Source organism: Panicum virgatum, chromosome 4K (genome assembly GCF_016808335.1).
Source record: "Panicum virgatum strain AP13 chromosome 4K, P.virgatum_v5, whole genome shotgun sequence".
Classification (NCBI taxonomy): domain Eukaryota; kingdom Viridiplantae; phylum Streptophyta; class Magnoliopsida; order Poales; family Poaceae; genus Panicum; species Panicum virgatum.
In genome coordinates, this window is record NC_053139.1 from 29058343 (window position 1) to 29081277 (window position 22935).

The 22935-nt window shown below is 43.6% G+C and overlaps 1 long non-coding RNA gene and 1 pseudogene across 1 annotated transcript; one reads left to right on the forward strand and one right to left on the reverse strand.

Annotated features, from left to right (window-relative positions):
- Positions 1–1332: 1332 nt before the first annotated feature.
- LOC120704718 lies at positions 1333–2881 on the reverse strand. Its single transcript, XR_005687652.1, has 2 exons — positions 2471–2881; positions 1333–1729 (listed from the first exon to the last, which is right to left on the reverse strand). It is a non-coding gene; the product is annotated as an uncharacterized LOC120704718 (long non-coding RNA).
- An 8894-nt stretch (positions 2882–11775) lies between these two features.
- Positions 11776–13096, forward strand: LOC120704719 (annotated as a pseudogene).
- Positions 13097–22935: the final 9839 nt, after the last annotated feature.

A 22935-nucleotide genomic window follows, 5' to 3' on the forward strand; every position in this document is an offset into this window, starting at 1 on the left:
CTGGACAGTGCTCATGACACATTTCAAGAACTACTGGGGTTTGCCCTTTTTAATCTAGTTAATTAATAGACGATGACTTGATTAAACGGGATCAACTTGGACTGGTTCCTCACATTTACTTTCTCATTTGATCCATTCATGCAATGGTGTGTTGCCAATGTTATTTCTGTATACGCTGCGGCCCAACGGGGATCACAAGGTTCGAATTTATGGTGCAATGGGTTTCACCTGTTTCCTTCTCCTTCAAGTGAAAATTCACCATTGCTACCCTGTCCGTTCATGGTACTGTACCACAGTGCATGCACTGTGGGGAAAGTCCTTACAGATCTACGGATCACATTTAAGCAACTTCAAATGATCTCTACTAGGGTATTTATATCATTATGGAAATTTCAAAGGATCACTAGTAGAAAAGAATCCTTTGGCACCAGTTGATGAGGGCTATTGGTACCGGTTTCTAAACCGGTACCCCAAAAGTGGTACCTAAGGCTGCGGTCATCTGCACCGGGTAAAATAACCGGTGCCTAAGGGTTGTATTTTTGTCAAAAATGGTTGGCTGGGATTCGAACTCAGGATCTCTTGTCTCGCGTGTACCTTTCTTACCATCTCACATACACTTCACTTCTGACGAGAAGAGAGGTATTTTCCTTTTGAAGCAACACATGGATGAGCCTAAGGTACCGTACCTAAGGCTCCTAAGGTACCGGTTGATAACACCAACCGGTATCTAAGGCTCATCCATAGACACCGGTTGGTGGTACCACCTGGTACTAATATAAAAATTACCACCCGGTACCTATAGAAAGCCTTAGATACCGGTAGGTACCGGTCAACCGGTACCTAAGGCTCATCCATAGATTCCATTCACCCCTAAAGTACTGGTATAAAGATGAACCAGTACCTAGCTTTATACCGGTACTTTTGGGGTGGACCTTTGGTATGTTTTCTAGTGAGGCTGCAGATGGGGCGGGTTGCGGCCAGCCACAAACCCGCAGAGCTTGTCGCTAATATTTTGTGCGGGTTTGAGGCTGCCCACGAGGTTCAACATGCGGGCAACAAGCAGTTCGCGGGCTTCATGGCACAAGCTCTAATCCCGCATGTCCCGCATGGACATACAGCTAGCTCGCTTGCTTGGACGGGCAGCTAGCTAGCTTGCTCACCCAGTACTAGTCCATTTAATGAACCAATAAGTATCAACTATATTAGATGAAAACAATATAAACTAGTGAATGAAATCAAAATTCAAAAACGAGTATTAATAATTAGAACAGTGTCATTCTATCATCAATCAGATTAGGATTACATTACATCATCAAGAATTAACAAGAACCATTAGCTTCTACCACCTGTTTATTCTTGGTTGCTATTCAGAGTACTATTTGCTAAAGAGCTCCCAGTAAGCAAGAAGGCACTATAGATAACCAAACTAGGATAGATTACATCAAGGATAATCAAATAAGGATAGATTAAATTATCATGGAGCTACTAAGAAAAGAACTAAAAAAATTTATCCATCCAAGCATCTTGTTTCTTCACATCTGGAAAAGTTCAAAAACAAAAGTTTTCATCAGAACTGCATGTATGTAGTGTGAAGGAATTCTGTAGCTTCAAGCCATTTCATCAATTTTTAGGAACAATACAGTCCTACTTTGTGAGAAACCAGCTCTCCTTGGGCAGCCTCCAATGATAGTGCAGTTACCATGAATAAAGACAACATCACCTCTGATTGCTGCTTCATGTGGAAAAACATGAACAAACGAAAAATTTAGCAACTACTAGAAACTAGCAGAAATATATTAGCAGATGTTGTATTAGCCAACATTAAGTCCTCTAACTGAATGTGATATGCTCATGATACAACTAATAATTAACTTGCTAAGGTTTACAACTACCAATCGACCCAATTATAAACATTCAAGAAATGCTAATGTTTTATTAGATCTATAATGCGATGTTCAGATTGACACATATCAGAAGATTGGCTCAATCTAAAGTGATATTTTCCAATATGTAACTCTGATTGCACAACGTGAAAGATATACCAAACATTACTCTGAACATACAACCAGTCCCTACCTCATGCATCATTTTAGTCAAGGTCGACACAGGTAACAACAACTATATCAGTGTATATTCATTTAAAAAATATATCAGTGATATGCTAACAAGCCAATGCCATGCCTGCATCTCTCCATACTAATGCTCTTTAGCAAATACTCTGAATAGCAAACCAGTGCCATGCCTGCATGTCTGCAGCAGTAGCATTCCATGGCATTTGTTTTCTCATAGATGGGAGCATAATTCATCAATCGGAGATTTAGAATACTCTTTACCACTGTTTCACCCTCTAAATTGCTTGTGGCACGCGGTGCAGACTAGCTAAGTAAATCCTTAACCATTGAAATACGATGAACACACACCAATTTCTGGTGCAGCTAAGCAATTAAGCAAATCTATGAACCACACTCACCTGTGATGCAGACTTAAGAACAGGGCGCAGGGTTGGCTGCTACTTCGTAACACGGCAGGACGTGCCGGCTACTTCGTAACACGGCAGGACGTGCCGGCGTAGCCCGCAGGGAGGCAGTGATGCTAGTTGGTGGAGTTGAGCGGAGACGACGGCGGCCTAAGCGTTGACACCCTGCTGTGCTCCCTGGCATCTCCACGGCGGCACTGCAGCGGTGGCAGCACGACGTAAGGGCGTTGGGGTCGGGCCCTCGGCTCGAGTGACTTCGCAGTGGGCGGCGTGAGGAGCGGATGATGGGCGACTGGACGGAGACGTTGATTGCAGTGGGGTGGGGACGGCGACGGCGGCGGCGGCGGCCGACTTCCGCGAGGCAAGCAGATGCAAAATGAAGTTGCGGGTTCTTGAGGGTATGGGGGGTTTCATTCTCCTCCGCGGGCTTTAGCAGTCTGGCCAATATCGGGCCACTAGAATGTTGCAGCTGGGCCGCATCAGCCGCATACGAGAATTTTGCGGGGCTGATTTGCGGGCTCGTATAAGAATCCGCCCCGCCTACAACCTGATTTTCTAGTAGTGGATGAATCTGGTAAAAACATTTTTAGACATCAGTTGTTGAGAGATGAGTACGCGTCAATTTAAGACTTCTCATTTATTTTTCAAACATGCATGCGACTTTAATTTGACACATGCAGGTACGGGTGGATATTAGCTCGGGTTGCTCTGCCTCATTTGGATAATGAGCTGTCTCAGCTCAGCTCGTTAACGAAATGAGCGATAATAGATGCAGCTCGGCTCGGCACGTTAGTAGCTCGAGCCAGCTCGTTTTGGCTCGCGAGGTGGTATTGCCGCTGTTGTTCCTGCACTCCTGGCCTCTGCTGCACGACGCCTCATGCTGTGCCCCGACGTCCGCCGCAGGCAGAGGCCTGTTGCCCAAGCCTATGCGTGCGTACGCACACAAGTTTGCTGAGCTCAGCTCGGATATAAACAACGTCTGGACATGGTAAGAAGAAAAATCAACACAGGGTTCAATTTGATTGCCCTGTTGCTGTTGGCGGCTAAAATTGAACAGAGCTGTATGGCCTCTGGCCCATGGGGGCAGCGTGCTCTCCGTGGCCACCTCACAAAGCGGAGCAGACAACCATGTTGCAGGGCCGTGTCCAGCAAAATCGGGGGTCCTCTACTCTAAATAAAATGAGGCCTAACTCAGGGCTCGTTTGGAAACTCGTTTCCCCGCCGGGTTCCCGGCCCATTCCCCACAGCGGCAGGCCACGCGGAAAATTCCCACGGGCCACTTAACGGACGTCTTTGGAAGCCTGCTTGGCGAGGTTCTCCGGCCCGGTTTCCTCGATTTTCCACGCGGAAACAAGCCCGACCTCCAGACACCGGGCAGCGTTCCCCATCCCGACACCCTGCATCGATTCGACTCCCCAATCGCCCCCGCTCGTCGCTGCCTTCTCCGCCGCCGCCGCTGCCGCCACACGTCGCCTCTGCTGCACTCTCCTGTTCCTCCCCCGCTTCCGCGCGTTGCCTTCGCACATCACCTCCGCCGCACTCTCCTCGTCCTCCACTGCCGCGCACCGCATCAGGTGAGTCCACCTCTGCACCGCATCTCCCTAACCTGCGTTTCTCCTTCTCATCGTACACCTTTTCTTGTAGATAATGGGGACGAGGAGCTACATCCACGGATGGAGGATGATCTGATGCAGGAGGGCTCTCTGATTGAGGATCTTATCCGGCTCTATCACTTCAGCGGCGGGTCATCAAGATCCACAAGGTGGGCTCTTCTCGTGTGATTCTCTTTGTTTGTTTGTTTGTTAAGATGTTGGTGGTGCTTGTTCATCAAAGTAGAACATGCAAGGTCCGTATCATGTAGTATGCTGGTGCTTGTTCACCTTTGTTTGTTTCGATTGAATCAGGTACTAAATTACTAATCAGTGGTGGTTTGGCTTAAAACACTAGTGCTTTTTGTAGCTGCGTTAGGTAATCTTGCTTCTTTTTTATCTCATTTCATGAAAGAATAGGGATACTGCTACTAGTGGTAGTTAGCTAGCCAGTGCAATCTTTTAGTCAAATACTAGTCCATACAGATATTGATTAGAAATAAAAGTTTCAGAGCTGGTGCATATCGATCTGATGCATGCTGGGATGTGATATAACCCATGTGTAGCAACTTGGACCAATCTTGTTCATGATTGACATATCAGAATCATTTGAGAAGCTAAACAAATCATGCATAAATTGCCATACTAACTCTGGGTGTTCTTGTCTAAACTCTCGTCAGTTAGAGTGACTTCAACATCATTTAAACTTGGAATAACAATAAAATACCTCCCCGTTATGACTCCTATCTATTCTCCAATCCTCACGGCATTGTAAGTAACTTTGGAAGCTACAAGTTGTCGACTAGTTATTGGACACATCCATTTTGCCTTAATTGGCTGACAAGATAAAAAACGTAACCATAGCATTTGCATGCTTGTGCAATCAATACCTGTCATTTTTGTAGGTATCTATTTTATTTGATCCATTGATCATTGATAAATGCAATCTGTTGCTAGCTAGTTTAGAACCTATAGTATCTTTATATGCACCTGATCATTTATCTCCATGGTGAAGCTTCTTTATACACATTCAGTTCAGTTGTAGTGATAAAGCTTCTTTATACATATTCAGTTCAGTCACATTTTTTTTCTTTTTATAACACTTCAGTCGCAGTTTGTAGCAGCTTCTATCTGTTCTTGTCTCCATGGTAGCATGGATGGTATAGCAGTAGTGGTTCATGCTTTTAATGTTTATTAGTGTTGTTTTAATTATTAGTTGAATGCATAACCGTTATGATGAGCCCATGGCTCCTCAAGATGTTGCCGACAAGTCTAATATTCTTTCAAATATAGCAGCCGGTAATTATTTGAAATCATCTGATGTTAAATTTGGAGCTTTATTTCTTGATGAGAAATATATTGCAAACATGGAGAAATTTATTGTCGATGGGTCGTCGCCTATCAGTTTTACAAGTGCAACAGTGAAGAAAGAAGAAAATATATCTATATAGGCACCATGCGTGTGGATATAAATGCTAGTCATATCTAAGTACGACCGTGCATTCATATTTGTTTAATTGAAAACATAGTTTGTTAACTATGGACATTAGTATTCTGGCCGCATTAGTTTATTGTTTTTGGGTCATGGTGCCTGCGTGCACTTGTGTGGTTGAACCTGGTTTTGGGCTCGCGGAGTCCAGTGCCTGCGCGCACATTAATAAAAGCCCAGGGCCGCCATGTAAGGGGAGATTAGATTGGATTTTCTTTGTGTCTTTTGTCTAGGGTTTCTCCTACGAACAGCGAGACGCCGTCTGATCTCATCTACCTTGCCGATTCTTCTGGATTGTGATTGGGAGCGTGATCAGGATTGTTTCCTGGGTGCGCTGCTCCGGATTCTTCAGTGGATCCCCATCTTCTGATCGTGGTTCGTCGTGGCCGCGGGTGGAAGATTTATCTAGGGTTTGGTTTGCATTGACTGTAAGCCGATCCTCTAATTATTTGCTACTGTTGAGTTCGGATTTATCAAACAGAATTAGTTTGGTCTTCTGGATTGCATCTATTCTATCATTTGGCTGAGTTCTATTTACCTGAGATTGCTATTTGAGATCAATGAGATCCGACTTTGCTGGAATTATCAAATATATTGTACTGTAGCAATCTTAAATCTATACTGAAGAGTGCGGCTGCTATTTATTTAATCCCCTTTGCACTCTGGTTGGTATAGCGTGCCAAAGGCCTTACAGTACCTGTGCTTGATTGGCCGAGATATATTTGGAAACCAACTATTGTTGCTCCTGTGGCGCCGTGTGCTATCTGTAGGATAATTGGAATATTAAACATCAGTATCTAATTATCTTGCAGCCACACTTGTTAATTATTATTGCTAGCCAAGAGCAAGATTGACGAATTTCAGAAAATTATTTTATCTTGCTGCTTGTACCGTGAAAGATCAGACACACTCCCGGACATCGTAGGCGTGTCCTTATCAGTTGGTATCACGAGACAGGTTGCTCACGGTACTCTGCTAATTTTTGGTGATGGATTACTCTTTTGACGTATACCTTGAGTTTGTACCGATGTTGTGTGCAACAACATCTCCATCAGAATACTATGAGTGGGAGGATGCTATAATAAATTGTTATTCTATTGGTGAATTGCCGTTAAACCAGCTGGCTAATTTGGCAAAACGAAGCTTCTCTATTTCTGTGTCATTATGGTTCCGAAGAATGCAGCTGGAACATGGTGATGACTATTGCACTTCTTGGTATGCAATGAAGGAGGCGTTGCGCCGACGCTTTGTTCCTTCTTTTGAGCCAGAGAAGAATATATTATCAAGTAGTGGGAGTTCTTATTTGGTTGCTTCTGAATTTTCTTCTTCTACACCATTTGAGAAGAATAATTCTACTAACCAGCCGGCTATCATGGGATTGCCTAATGATATTCCTACAGCCACATCCATTGTTGGAGAAGATGTCCCATTGAATACTAGTATTTCAGATATTTCTTCTCCACTTGAGCAGCAGGCTGGAGTGACTGAGCAAATATCTATTGATGAGAGGGTGGATCTTTCTTTAGCATCAGGGCTGCATGCTACTGATTCTTCTTGTGATACTCAGCCTAACATTAAAATTGATGATAATGATGTTGCATCAAATGGGTTATCTATGATGGCACGGGAAGTTCACAGTGATGGTACTACTATTTATGTGAGAGGGCAGCGATCTAATATATTTCACTCGGAATGCCAAGTTCATGATAAGGTATGCAAGCTAATTATTGATGGTGGTAGCTTCACTAATGTTATTAGCTCAGATTTAGTACATGCCTTGTCATTATCTACATGGAGGCTTCCTACGCCTCGTTACATGCAATGGATGAATCAAAGTGGCACGCTGAAAATTACTCATAGAGCGAGAGTAAAATTTTCTATTGGAAATTATATGGATACAGTAGATTGTGCTGTTGCGCCGATGAGTGCATGTCATTTGTTGTTGGGAAGACCATGGCAGTTTGATGTTGATGCAACACATGGTGGTCGTTCCAATAATTATTTTTTTGTGCACAAGGGAGTTCATCATGTGCTGAAACCAATGCCGGAGAGTGCTATTAAGGCTGTCATTTTTCCTCATGTGAAAGTAAAGAAAAAGGTTGCTGAAATTGTCCCAAAGTCGAGGACGACTTTGCTTCAAGGGACGGAGAATGATGTGAATATTCCTACTTTTGTTGCTGCTAGTGAGTCCGTGATTCGTTGCAAGGAGCCAGTTAAATCACCAATGCAATTTGGTTCTATCTCTAATAATATTTTTGGGAACAATGTAGTGATGACAAGAGGCACTCTTGCTGCAAAGAAGATTCTCGACATCAATGCTCAACTGAATGAGCCATCAGAACATGATATAACCATCAAAGGGAATTCTTTTGTTATTATTCATTGTTTGGGTGAATCATGTGATGCTAGTAAATCTCATATACAGTTTGGCTCTCTTCCTAATTTTGTGGGACACCACAACAAGAAAGATGAAAATATAATATTTACAAAGATGAAGAAGCCTGTTGAGATTATGCCAAAGCCGAGGACGGCTTTGTTTCAAGGAAGGGAGGATGATGAGCCCATGGCTCCTCAAGATATTGCCGACAAGTCTAATGTTCTTTCAAATATAGCAGCCGGTAATTATTTGAAATCATCTGATGTTAAATTTGGAGCTTTATTTCTTGATGAGAAATATATTGCAAACATGGAGAAATTTATTGTCGATGGGTCGTCGCCTATCAGTTTTACAAGTGCAACAGTGAAGAAAGAAGAAAATATATCTATATAGGCACCATGCGTGTGGATATAAATGCTAGTCATATCTAAGTATGACCGTGCATTCATATTTGTTTAATTGAAAACATAGTTTGTTAACTATGGACATTAGTATTCTGGCCGCATTAGTTTATTGTTTTTGGGTCATGGTGCCTGCGTGCACTTGTGTGGTTGAACCTGGTTTTGGGCTCGTGGAGTCCAGTGCCTGCGCGCACATTAATAAAAGCCCAGGGCCGCCATGTAAGGGGAGATTAGATTGGATTTTCTTTGTGTCTTTTGTCTAGGGTTTCTCCTACGAACAGCGAGACGCCGTCTGATCTCATCTACCTTGCCGATTCTTCTGGATCGTGATTGGGAGCGTGATCAGGATTGTTTCCTGGGTGCGCTGCTCCGGATTCTTCAGTGGATCCCCATCTTCTGATCGTGGTTCGTCGTGGCCGCGGGTGGAAGATTTATCTAGGGTTTGGTTTGTATTGACTGTAAGCCGATCCTTTTATCTACCTTGCTACTGTTAGTCTTTGCTTGATCAATCGGAAATTATATTGACTTGGATATCTCAGCCGTTATGCATCAGACACTTTAATTAATATTGGATTGCTGCTGGTGGTTTTGGATCTATTGTGCTGCTGCTTGTGTTTGATATCACGCTAGATTAATTCTTGCTCAGTTAAATTCCTTTTCCGTGGGACTAATACCTGGCAGCCGTGGCCAAGTGTTCTGCTTCTTGCTGATCACGTGCTAGTGACAGGTGGGAGGATAAATTGATATTGCTATCTGATCGTGTTCCTATTGGAGGTCTGAATTGCTGATAGTCTGTTCATTACGAGACTCGTGCATACTGCTATCACATACTATTCAGTATCTCATAATTGTCAGTTGTTATTCGTGTGGGATAAGAGCTACTGAATTTCTATTGTGCTCACTATTTTAGAACAAAAATTCAGATTACCTTAATCCTTGGTATTTTAGTACTGTGAAAGTTTGGGCAGATCTTTGGACAGCGCAGGCGTGTCATTATCACGTTAGATTTTGTGTTTAGAGAAGTAATATTGGTATGCATGCAGGTGGTTTGAAGCTGTGTCATTAGTTCTTCACCAGTGCTTTAATTAAAGTAAACTTTACTTGTGTTACTTTGCAGAGCGCTTGCTGGAAATGGTGCATAGAAGGTAGAAGTTATTTTGTGCTAAGAGTGGAGCAAATGTGGATTGGTGAAAGTATATCACTGTGTTGCTTGTGACTTTGAAATCACATATATTAGTTCTTGAGTTCTTCCTACTCTATGAATTTTGTTCCAGTTCGAAAATTGTCAAATAAATAGCTCATGTCTTATTTTATTTTGTATTATCTATCTGTGTATGTGCATGGGCATGACCCTATATCCATTCATCTTGGTTGGGAAGTATATCCTGCTATTCTGAAGGCCACATGATTATCTTGTTGCTCTATTTATCCTCTGATTTTTTTTATTAATTTTCTAAATCTCTCTATTGTTCCTCCGCATGGAATTGTTGAGAAAAAAGTGAGCTGCAAATGATGTCTATGCTGCAATTGTATGAGTAGATAGCATATATGCTAGAGAATACTATATAGCAAATGCCTGCAGAAACAACAACAGGGGAGGCGGAGAAGTCGGGGCACCTGAACACTGCCAAACAGCAACAGGGGAGGTGGGGCGCGGCACCCAGGGAAGCATGGGGAATCTCCTAACCGCAAAAATCCCCCTGGGGGGTTTACGTTCCCTGGGTTAATAACCCTTTTACTTCCAAGCTAAGCCTCAAGGGGAAAATGGAACTATGAAGAACATCCATATGCACAATTGTTCAAGTTCATACGAGACCTGGTAGAATTAAAATTGAAGAAAAGAAATTACATTGTTCCCTTGTTGGCATTGTCGATTTTACACATTTTATCACTTGTTAGGTGCAAGCGTGCAGCATTCCACCACTCCCACCACGCAGCAGGCTAGGCTATAACACAGAATTTTTTAATGAGCACTAGGTACCACAATATTAGATAATATATAAGTATAGTAGATCTTGTAAAATATAACAATATGGAATAATATAAACAAAAAATACAACATGTAACATCTATGGAGAAACATTTGAATTAAACTATTACAACAGCTACATTTAATGAAACGATTCTAGAATGCCACTTTCAAAAGTATATAGAGGAATATGTATTATCCGAATATTAAATTATTGAAAAGTGTATCATGTTTTCTCTAGGGGCAAAAAATTATCATGGGCTGTAATAAGCGAAAAATAAAACCCCCAACTTTTTCTAAATAGAAAACCTAGTATTAGCACTAAAAGTGTAGAAAGTTTTTATACGAAATCGGATGATGATAACTTTATGCTAAAATTATAGAATGTCGAGATCTAAAACTTTGTAGTTATTATTTTTAAAAAATTATTTATATTATCGTAAATGTTAGATATAAAATTTTTAGACCAATCAAACGGTCCTATTTGGGAAAAATTAGATTCGAAACTTTGCAGTTGACAATATTTTTATTTTAGATTTTGTTAGCATCTAATAATTTAATAATAGATTTAAAAATATTAGTATAAGTGAATAATATCTAAACAATGTCATAAGTCACTGTTTACTGTAGTGGTAAAGGGAGGGGTTGTGTGATGTATGAGATCATGGGTTGGAATCACCGGTTAACTCTTTGCAGTTTTCTTTTAATTTCGTTATGCGTTGAACTTTATTATTGGTGTATTTTGAACTCCATTTGTAAAACACTCTGTGAATGTATTTAAATAATGGTTATTATTCTGCATGAGATGATCTGTGAGATCGCTGACATGTAGCAATGTCTTTGCCCTAATTTAAGTTTAATTTATGGTTTTGTCATAACGTTCCTCCATTCTTCGTAAGGAAGGAGCTTTGCGAAATGCGCTGCCTGCCTGCTTTACAACCCCTATACATTTATGACGCACGTCGATCTCCGCCCAATGCAAGTAATTAATCGAAATGAAGATGAAGCAACCTACTTATTAATTCGAAGCACCTGCATAAGTACACGTCATTTACAATACCACCACATGTTAATGATTGGGTCAAGGAAGGATCGACATCCACGAGACCGGAGACCCTGAATCTTGAATTCTCTAGCAAGTTTGTCGTCGTTTTCCGTTCATCATCCCTTTCTAAATTCTCGCTCTCTTTTGTCGTCGTGACGGTGACCCCGTCAGAGGTTCCGGCCATGAAGCCATGCGTGCACGAGGACGGTCAGACCAGAGACCATGCCAACTCTAGCTGCCAGCAGCGAACGTCCACACGTGCACGCGCATAGAACCAGCACCCTCGCGACGGAAGGCCGCGCGACGTATATAAGCACGCCTCGGCTTCATGCTTAATTCGCCACTCGAATTCATCATCCACTGCAACCTGCATAATCATTAGACACAAGATCTCAACCTCCTTCCATCCTGCTTCCAATCATTCTATAATCTTGCTCCTTCGTTCCTCCTAGCCATAGGCGCCGGCAGCGTCGGTTCGATCGCACGTCGTCGACAGCCATGGCGGCATCCAGGAGCTCTTCTTCTTGGCTCACTCCGCTGATCCTCTCTGTCCTCCTCGCGTTCACCACCGCCAACGGTGACAACCACCACCTCTCCGTCAGCTACTACGACAAGACCTGCCCCAGCGCGCAGCACATCGTGCAGTCCGTGATGGCGTCCAGGTTCGCCGCCGACCAGGCGATGGCCCCGCCGTACTCCGCCTCTTCTTCCACGACTGCTTCGTCAATGTACGTCCCAACTTCACTGAGTGTTTTTTTTTCGGTCTATTTTAATTTCAATCTCCACCCCTGACGCCAATGGACAACAACTGAGGATTAACGAATAATAATTAATAACACGACGACACAGGGATGCGACGCCTCGGTCCTCCTTGACAACGCCACGCCGTTCGTCGAGAGCGAGAAGGACGCCGAGCCCAACGACTCGCTCGGCGGCTTCGACGTGATCGAGGAGATCAAGTCCCACCTCGAGCACTCCTGCCCGGCCACCGTCTCCTGCGCCGACATCCTCGCTCTGGCCTCCCGGGACGCCGTCGCCCTGCTCGAGGGACCGACGTGGAACGTGCAGCTCGGCCGCAAGGACGCGCGCGGCGCCGACAGGGACGCCGCCGAGAATGACCTCCCTAGCCCGCACGAGAACGTCACCAGCCTTATCACCAAGTTCGCCGAGTACGGCCTCGACGCTCGCGACATGGCCGCGCTCTCGGGCGCGCACACCGTCGGCACGGCGCGGTGCCTCCACTACAAGGACCATGTCTACGGAAACGACGGGGAGGGCGGCGCCGACATCGACCCCTCCTTCGCGGAGCTCCGCCGGTGGACGTGCCAGGCCGGCGGTGACGATGCGGCTGCGCCATTCGACGAGCAGACGCCGATGAGGTTCGACAACGCCTACTACAAGGACCTGGTCGCGCGGCGCGGCCTCCTCACCTCCGACCAGGCGCTCTACGGCTGCGGTGGCCCGCTGGACCATCTCGTGGAGATGTACAGCAAGGATGCCAATGCGTTCGAGAAGGACTTCGCCAGGGCTATGGTGAAGATGGGGGCAATACCCCCTCCACCCGGGACGCCCGTGGAAGTGAGGCTCAAGTGCTCGTTGGTGAACATGAACTGATCAAATAAAATGCAAACCCATCATAGTTATCAAATTTAATTTGTACATAATATATAAATTGTAACCCATTACGACATTCTACTATTTTATTCCTTTCATTGTTTGTCAATAAGACTTCTTTACATGTACATTTATTTGGGAGGAGATATATATAGATACTTGTCTCACCATATGATCTTTTTGGTAGAAAACATGTCACTTGTGTAAGATTAGTGATGGTCATAGCTAAGACATGTCACTAATATTTCAAATACCTAAAAGGGGGGGGGGGGCGTTTTCGGCCCCTGATTGAGCCACGTCTACGGTAAATGAACGCCGTCCGATTTCCATCCTACGGTCCCTCCGCCTTCCCCCGTTGATCACCGACCTTTCTCTCTCCCTCCCTCTCTCGCTCTCCCTCTCCTCCCCCGGCGGATCGAGCGGTGGCCTCCCCTCCGCGGCGCTCGTCCCTCCACGGCGGCCTCCCGCGAAGGCCTTGCGCGGCGGCGGCGCCCCTACGAGGCGGAGGAGGAGCGGTTCTCGCGGAGGCCGGCGTGGGCGTTGTGTGGATGCGAGGCGGAGGAGGAGCGGGTCTCGTGGTGGAGCGGGAGCCCCGCACGCGCCTCCTCCTCCCGGCGGCCATGGGCACCGCGGCCCTCCCCTGTTCCCTCGAATCCCCGCGCGGTGGCCATGGAGGCGGCGGAGCGCTGCCCCGGGCGCGGAGACCGGCGCGGGCGGCGAGGCGCGGAGGAGCGAGCGCGGCCTCGAGCTCCGCCCCTCCGCGCTGCCTCTCCCTCTCCTCTCTGCTCCACGGGCGGCGCACGGCAGCGGCAGCGGCGCGAGCCAGCAGCCGCAGCGCTCGGCAGCGGCCCTCTGGCGCCGCAGGGGGGAGGGGTCGCGCGCTGCCGGCGGCCGGGTAGGGCCCATCCAGAAGAGCGCCAGCGAGCGTAGGTGGAGGGGAGGGGCTGCAGTCGCCTCCGGCCGGCCCCCGGTTGACGGCCGCAACCCCCGCCCCTGCTCACCACCTCCAGCAACGGTCGGGCCGGCTCCCGTCGAGGAGAGTGCCCCACACCGCCGGCACTCCTTCTCTTTGAATCGGGCCGAAGGCTCATCGAGGGCGGGGTTCAGACTCAACGCAAGGTCGTCGGGGGCGACCTGCAAGCCTCGCGGCGTCACCCTGGCTCGGGTGAGCTCCAGACCCGGCCACCGTGGGTGTGTGATGCCATCTCCCAGATCGTCTCTCAGCTCCCATCTCTCTCTGATATGCATCAAACAGCGGCACCGGCCAGCGGCTCAAGATTCCCTCTGCTTTCTCTGCACTTTCTCCCCCCACGAGCGAAACACAACAGGTAGCCAGCTCTTCATCCACGCCAAGCAAACAGAGCATATTCAATCTTCCTTCCTTGAAATCTCTGATTTCCCACCAAAGTACAGTTTTTAGCTTTCACCATGGGCATCTGCCCTATTTGAGTTTTTGGCCTTGTTACTAAGAAGCAGATATATATAGTTGCATTTTGTAATTCTAGGTATCAGTAGTTGACTTTTGATTTTAGTTCCTTCAAATTGCTCTTTTTCTGATGCAGCTACTTCCCCATCTTGAATCTGATGTCTTGCCTCAACTTTGTCATCTACAGTGGAAGATGAAATATGTAAATTGCGCCAAAAAAAATTATCGACCTAAACTTGTTTTCTGTGCAGATTGAGACTGAAAAACTTCTTCCCAATTAGTTGAGACAGAGATGAACAATCCTTTGGTATGCTTTTCTCAGACTTCTTTGCAACTTCCAGTTTAATTGAGAAGCCTATGCATATTTGCATGTCTGCTTCTGGAGAAAGCAAATAGGTTGTATCAGTTATTCAGTTCATAACCCTTGGCCACCTACGTGGAACGAAGGCATCTACAAAGCAAAGAAACTCAACGCAGTTTGTCACTTGTTTGGCTATCAAGCTAGGGGTGCACTGTCACCTGCACACCTGTGCTCCTTCAAGGAGCAAGCAAGCAGCAAGCAGAAGTAGATGACTTCCTTGTCAGGTACACAGATGTATTGTGTCTGTGATTTGTACAGGTACAAATTGCTTGGAGCTGGATTTATTCCACTTCAAACTTGCAAAGGGTGAGTGAAATTCAGATGCTACTGAGTAAACAAAATATAATGGCATTTTCTTTTAAGACTTCTTATAGAGTGATGCTTCGAATTGGCACGGCGGATTTAAATCGTGATCTTCTCTATAGCTTGTGATATAAAATGAATCAAGGGGTTATGTAACTATAAAATGCTTGCAATATAAACTCAAATCTTTTCTATAGTTTTTTTACTACTTTAAACATGCTCTGCAGCACTTCTCTCTATATTAGGAAATTTCGTTTTTGCTACCATGTGTTAGGCAGTCAGGCTGTTTATTCCACTGTAGCTGTAGCTACTATATTAGTTGTTACTAATTGAGTTTGCATTTGTGAATGCCCAAAAGTCAAGTGGTTAGAAATCTATCTGCATTCTTTACTTCAATTTATGGCATATAGGCAATGAGACCCGTTTTATTCTAAATAGTATTTATGGTTACAAGATTTGGATATTTAATCTAGGATCTATTGCATCATAGCTTTGCTAAAAAAATGGTTTACAAATGAGATCTATTATTGATCACCCGTAGCACTGCTACCTATAAACAGGTAATATGGAACCAATGAGTTGCCACATAAATTATTTAAAAATGTTCAATCAAAATTGGTTAAATACAAGAAAGCATTACAACAACCACATGTGCAACGCAACAATCTCTCAGCTTACTAATATTGATTACAAAGTTCACTTGACAATTTAACTCTTTTCAATATTTAGATGGACAAGAAATCAGTTCGCGGCCTCGAGCTCCGCCGCGCCGAGCTCAAGTGAATCTGGGCGGCGCCGCGCTCCTCCCTCCTCTCCGGTGACCAGGGGCACGCCGTCTCGCGCCACCGCCTCCTCGCCGGTCCGCCATGCCCCCTTCCCTTCCTCCCTCTCTCTCTCTCTCCCCATGGAGGCTTGCCTCCCACTCCCCCGGCAAGCAGCCTCGCGCCGCCGTGCTGCCTCTGCCCCCCTGGGGACGGTTGGCCTACACGCGACCGGCGGTGAGCCCTGCGCCACATCCGCCTTACCGGGCATCCGCTGCCCCCAGTTCAAAATTTCGTATAAACATCTTCACCCTTTCTAACAATCACTGGTCCACAGGTCACGGCGCGGCAACGCCGCGCCAGCCTTTCTAGTGTCTTCATCTAAGCACAGGAGCTGGTATGCTAGTGACGGCTCCCACTGACATGTCACTAAAAATACCTGATAAGTTAGTGATAAATTTAATTAAGCTACGTCACTAATGTTACAATCCATAAGTGAGTTTTTTTATCCGCGACATTAATATGAGCTGTTTGGTTATATGAGCAAGTAGAATAGAAACTGTGTGGACAACCTAGGCCTGGGCTACCATGCCCTTTCACCCTGCCCAAAACATAGCCCCCTCCCTCCCTAGCACTAATCTTCTTGGGAACGTATCAGGTGCAAACCAATCTATTCATGAAAACTATGCAAACTTCAATCTGCACCATCGGATCAACATCAAAGGGGAGGGCACAGGGGCGTGGGAGGGGGGATTTGCAAAAGTGTGATTACCTAATCTAAGGGCGGGCGGTTAATTATAAAGTTACCCCCCTTCCCATGCCCCTTGGATGTTGATCCGGTCGCCCAGATTGAAGTTTGCATAGTTTCCACGGAGAGGTTGGTTTGCACCTGATATGTTCCCAATCTTCTTTCCCCCAAGCGCTGCTACCTCTCTACGCCGCCTCCTCTCTCTCAACCCTAATCCCTTCGGTCCCCATAGCCGAGCATCCTAGGCCCGACCTCAGTCCCCTGTGCGCCCTTAACCCCCCTCTGCTTCTCCTTCCTGTGCGCCGTCGCCTCCGCTGCCTGCCAGATTCCGCCGACCCACCTCCCTCCCTCATTTGGCCGTACCTCACGGGATCCATGCCTAGGCCCACATAGATCCGTGCCCAGCCGCCTGGTAGTAGGCGCCCATGCTATGGTCGTGGCCACGACACCATGCACATTGGCGCCTGTGCGGTCCAAGGCATTGCAAGAGATAAGCCAATGACTGCAGTTTTTATCGCGTCTGAATTGGTATAGGTATCGAACATTTGCTATTCTCATGTGAATTTGAAATATATTAGCTTACATTTATATAGCCATGTTTGTTTTTCTCATAGAGGGATTGTATATGTCCGTGAAACAAAATTGATCGCACACATTTTTCATTGATTATAAGGTGAGTACTGTAGTAGCATGGCAGTATCATTTACTTTGAAATGTCCATCTCAGCAAAGCATAACTTTTTCATTTTTTGAGTTTTTTCTTCATAATGCACCAGCTTGCACTGATTGAAGCTTGTAAGTTTATTGAAGAGAAACTAGCCACTCATGTTGAGGAAATTAGAGAAGTAGTGCTTGTTTGTCACGCTAAAAATTGTTTGGGATCAAATTTAGTTAATGTTGACTGTGATTTCATTGCTATGTTGGTTAGTCTTATTGTTATGATGTGCACTTTAGATTACTTATTAGTAAAGGGGTTCCTTTGTCTCTAATGCTTTATATACACCAGATATTTCTTTCTCTAGCTGACTGTATTTTTAGTTGGACATTTGGTTTGGTGGCATATATTTAATATTTTGTCAACATGTGTATCTATAGCTGCCTTTTTTATTTATTTTTTCAGGTGGAATATTATGTTATGCTGATATGCTGCTCTATTCCACAGTTGTCTTTATATTATATTCAAACTTCTACTTGTAATGTTCATTAGATTGACAGTGCTTTCTTTAGTTGTTGAGGCAGTTCAAGCTGTGAAGACTATAAATGGAAAGGGGGTAGTCAAGTATCCATTGAAGGTCAGTATATCCAAGGAAACCACACTGCACTACTGCTTGACCACCGATAATTGTATCTTATATGGATCAGATTTTCTTTTTTCGTGAATTAGATGCCTTGACGTGCTCCTATTCTTTTAGTTTTCTGCCTGTACCTACCATATGATATAGCCTCAAAATTGTTTTACAACCTATAAATTACTTGGAACACTCTCTCTGATTCAGAGAGTATAAGTTTTTAGAATATTTATTGATCAAATATCTATAATATTTTATTCCTTGAAACACGTAGGAGAGTTGTGTATCTTTATATCAGATAGAAAAAAGAAATTATCCCCCACAAAACAAATGTCTATCTCAGTTTGTAGTAGAATATAAAAGAGAATAAATAAGGTTTTGACTTTTGATCATCAACATTCAACAAGTTATACATGTAGATTGACAGCACAAAACTGATGGTATTTCATCCATCATGGAAGATCTACATGCTACATGTTTTTGTGAAGACAATGCCAATGTCTTGAACATCTACATCTTCTAGAAAATATATATAGCAGCTCAGTTTCTACTATTATATTATGTTATTGATTTTTTTATTTTCATTTCAACCATTCCATGAGAAAATGCCTAGAGAAGTAGATGAAATTATCCATATCCCTTCTCTGTTACACTTTGCATGTAATCCTGTTTCTCTTTTTTCTACAGGGCATTAGCATTTTTAAAGATCAAAATAAAAGTATCAAAAATGTACGACTATTTGCTAAATGGCTATGCACACTGGCTGCGCTTCTAAAGGATTGCCTGCTAATGTTAGCCCTGCTAGAATTGCTTGTCTTGATTTTAGTCTCCAGAAGACACAAACCTAGACTAATGTTCATATTCTTGATTTCGATGCAATGGAACCCTGGAACAACTACGAAAGGTATTTGCAATTTCTATTTTGCAATGTACGACTTTTACATTTCAATGAGTTAGTCAGCAATGGTCATGTTTTCTTCAATACTTTTTTTTGTTTTTCCTTTTTCTAAAATTTTTGTACCTAAATTTTTTGCTGTTGTATTACATTGGCAAGCACTCATTTTATGGTCCACAGCATCACACTTAACACCTCACTTTTTTGTGTACCAATGCCCATAAGCACTACCGGTCCTGAAGTCTCTGTCTCTCGACTTCAGCTTCTTCTTCACATCCTCCCTGATCAATGCCAGCACCATTGCACCGCCGCTTCTGATTGCACCGTCAGTTTAACCGGCGTCTCTATGATTTCTTCACTTGACACTACAAGAAATGTGGTGATCCATGACGAATTTTTCATGACATTTTAAAAACGCGTCACAATCGCAGACAATCCATGACGATTTTCTAATTTTCATCATGGATTTGAAGGAATGGATCCTAGGCCCAAAACTTATTGATGTTTTATTGATTTCGTCACAATCCAGCCCACAAAACAATGACGTTCTAGCATATATGTCACAGAAATCGTCCTAGTTCCTTTTGACATATATTTATGAACTATGGAACAAAATTTTTATATACTAGTAAAAATAAAAAAATAGGAAGATGGCAAAAATTGAACTTGCAACCACCAAAACAAGATAATTGTGCAATTACCATTAAGCTACTTGTCATTTTACAAATGTCTATTGGTACTCACCGTATTTATACAAGCTTTCTTGATTTGATGCATGGCCAGATCACCACCCCATTCAGCAGCCCACATGTAGTACCCACCGAGCCTAGTAGCAAGGCCAGGTCAGCAGCTCAGCTCACCTGTGTGTTAATAAGAAAAAACAGCAGCTTCGGAGCTGCATGCAGGGGATCAAACCCACGATCGTGCAGTAGATAAGTTCTTTCCCCACCACTACACTACTCACTGGTTTGTGAATACGCTTGGCGTTGCATTTATTTATACTATGTAAAGCAGAGTTAAAATGGCAAAAAATTGGAAAAATGGCGCGGAGAAGGATTCAAACTAGCCACCTTCTGCTCAACTGACACGGCAGCTACCACTGCGCTACCTCCTCTATTGCGATTTTCTTTGCCTTGATGTGTATTTAACAATGCTAAATACATGCTTTGAATAAAAAAAGGAAGGCAACCTGGGACTTACTAAGCCATGTGATTGCCCCTTGCTGCCTGATGCTGTGCAGGTGTGGGCTGATTTCGGCCCATGTAATGCATGAAGCAGTTTTGAACATTTTCTTTTATTTACTAAAATACTAAAAATTGTCTATTTTGTCTGAATTTTTGTGTAAATCAAAAAATAGTGATTACAATTTTATTGCACTCCTAATAATGTTTAGTTTCCATAAAAATGCATAAAGTTCAATGTCATGTCAAATTCAATTTTGATTCAATGTTTAAATGCATAAAGTTCAAATTCAATTTCCAATTCATTACAAAACTTTGAATATAATTCATGCCATGTACAATGTGTGATTGTTTATTAGTATTTCAACATATCTAGTTCATCCCTCACCAGATTTGTGTTGCATGGAGTTCGAAATCGTTATGAGGTATTAAAATCCTAAAGTTTGACTTGACTTATATGAAACAAGGTGAAAGATATATCCATTTGTGAACAATATATAGTGTCAATTTATTGAAATCATATGAAATTTTTATGACAAGCTTATGGGCCTAAAATGTAGTGGCATATCAATTTCTAGAATTTTCTGACCGAATTTGGACATTTTTATTTTTATTTTTTAATAAAATTGTGCATAGAAGTTTGAATCATCCCTATCAAACATTTGAATTGTTCATCTATTTTTCATGGTATGGGCTGAAATAGTATATGTTTTCTTAAAAATATTTTTTCGTATTTTTATAGATATTATTTGAGATACTTGTAGTTCAAATTGTAATTTCTTTGAACAAGCACGCATAAATTCATTTAAATGGTAAAAATTAACAAATCTATTTGAAAATTCTTGAAACTCCTACATGATAAATTAGAAGTTGTCTATTACATGTAAAAATTGTATTTGGATCTATAAGATTGTTAGTTTTGCATTTTACTTCACAAGGTTGTCTTAATTAGTTATTTAAAAATAGAAAAGTAATTTCTTTGCACAACAAGTGGCAATGTATATCAACAAATGTTAATAGAAGGGTAAAGGTAAGATTTTATCCAAATTTGAGGTATGTATGAACAAGTAAAGACTTTATCGTGTATAAATTTGAAAGTTTGAGTTGAGTTATATGGAACAATGTGAGAGATCCATCCATTTTGTGAACAATATATATCCTAATTTTTATAAAATCTAATGAAATTTTTATTTCAAGCTTAAACATCCATAAAACGACTCTATGGCAATTTCCAAAAATTTCAAAGAATTTTTAGATATTATTATCATTATTTTATAATAAGATTACAGCTAGATGTTTGAATTATTCCTAACAAACATTTAAAATTTTCATTCGTTTTTGGGATATGAGCTATAATAGAATGGAGACACTTAAATATAATTTTTGGGATTTGTTTAGTTATTATTTGAGATACTTGTAGTTCAAATAGTAATTACTTTTAACAAGCATGTAGAAATTCATTTAAACACTAGAAAATACCAACTCTTTTTGCAAAATCTTGAAACTCCTAAATGGCAACTTAGATGTTGTCCTTTACATGCAAAAATTGTATTGGTTTACATAAGATAATTATTTTTATGTGTTATTTCACAATGGTGTAAGACAATATGATTTGAGAAGCTGAGAGTGGGCTGGGCTTGTTAGACTCGATCAAATTAGTGGATGGCCCACAGCTCTTAGAGAAGCTAGTAGCACTGCAGCAGCCTAGTTCCGTGCGAAAACTACAAGGCCAAATGCCAAAAAATTTGGCAGCCAGAACTCCCGCTCATGAAATTCAAATTCATTCCGCACGCAGCACCCTTCCAATCCTCCTTATCCTTTTCTGCTCTGCTTCGCTCCCCATCCACCATCTCTCTCTCTCTCTCTCTCTCTCTCTCTCTCTCTCTCTCTCTCTCTCTCTCTCTTTCTCCCTCTCTCTCTCTCAAGAGGGCAGAGCCAATGCATGGCAGATCCATCGGCCGAGCTCTTCGGCTGCGTGGCCGCGGCGTGCGGCGCGGGGGGGGGGGGGGGGCTCACTCGACCGGGGGTGGTGCTGCCCCGTGCTCATGGCATGGCAGTTCACGGCGCACGAGCGCACCACGCTTTCTGTGCCCCCGGTGCCCCCATCCTCGGTGCTCTCGGGCGAGGAGGGGCTCAGGCCCGGGGACGATGGACGCGCTGTCCGAGCCTCCAGCACCTCCTCGCCGTGCGCTGCCCCATGCGGTGTGCTCGGGGGAGAGCTAGGGGCGCCAGCACAGATCCTGGAAGGGGCGGCGTGATTCAGGGCGGCGGCGACCTGCAGGGTCAGGAAGGAGGAGGGGCGTGCAGTGAGGGTGCCAAGCAGGAGGGGCGCATGGAGAGGGGCGGTAGGGAGGGGTCGTAGGAGCAATGGGAGAGGCACCGGTAGGGCCGGAGGGGCCCCCGTAATGAAGAGAGGTACTAGTTCTGCACTTCGACTGATTCACTTCTACCTTTCTGGCAATTCATACTCCAAGTACTTGAATACTTGATTTCCTAGTACGCATTGTAGGCCGAGCAGTGAGGATTGAGTACTTGACTGTTATTTTACCAGTGCATCTCCGACCTAGCATAAGTAGTACTTGCTTGTTCTTTTTAGGAGTGCATCTCGGATCTAGTAATAAGATTTGCAGTACTTTCCTTTCCTTTTAGTAGCGCATCTTGTATTCTCGTACTTGAATCTTGATTTGTTATTGCCTGATGTGAACATTTGAAATTTTCATCTTTGGACTTGGCAGGAGTGGTGGAGGGATGGACTGGAGGTAGCATGAACACACAATGAATGGCCAGAGACCTAATTCTGTGGATTCATGTGTGAGATTATTCTTTACATGCTCTTCAGTTCATATAAGAATGAATGTTATAGGCCATAATTTAGTGGCCAACATGGCTGCATCTTTGTTTCAACAATCTGCATGTCAGTTACTAGTTCAAATGCCTAACAGAACCTAATCAAAGTCTTCTCTTTTATTATTTTATCTGATATCCAATTTCTAAGTAATGGTATTTTTATTC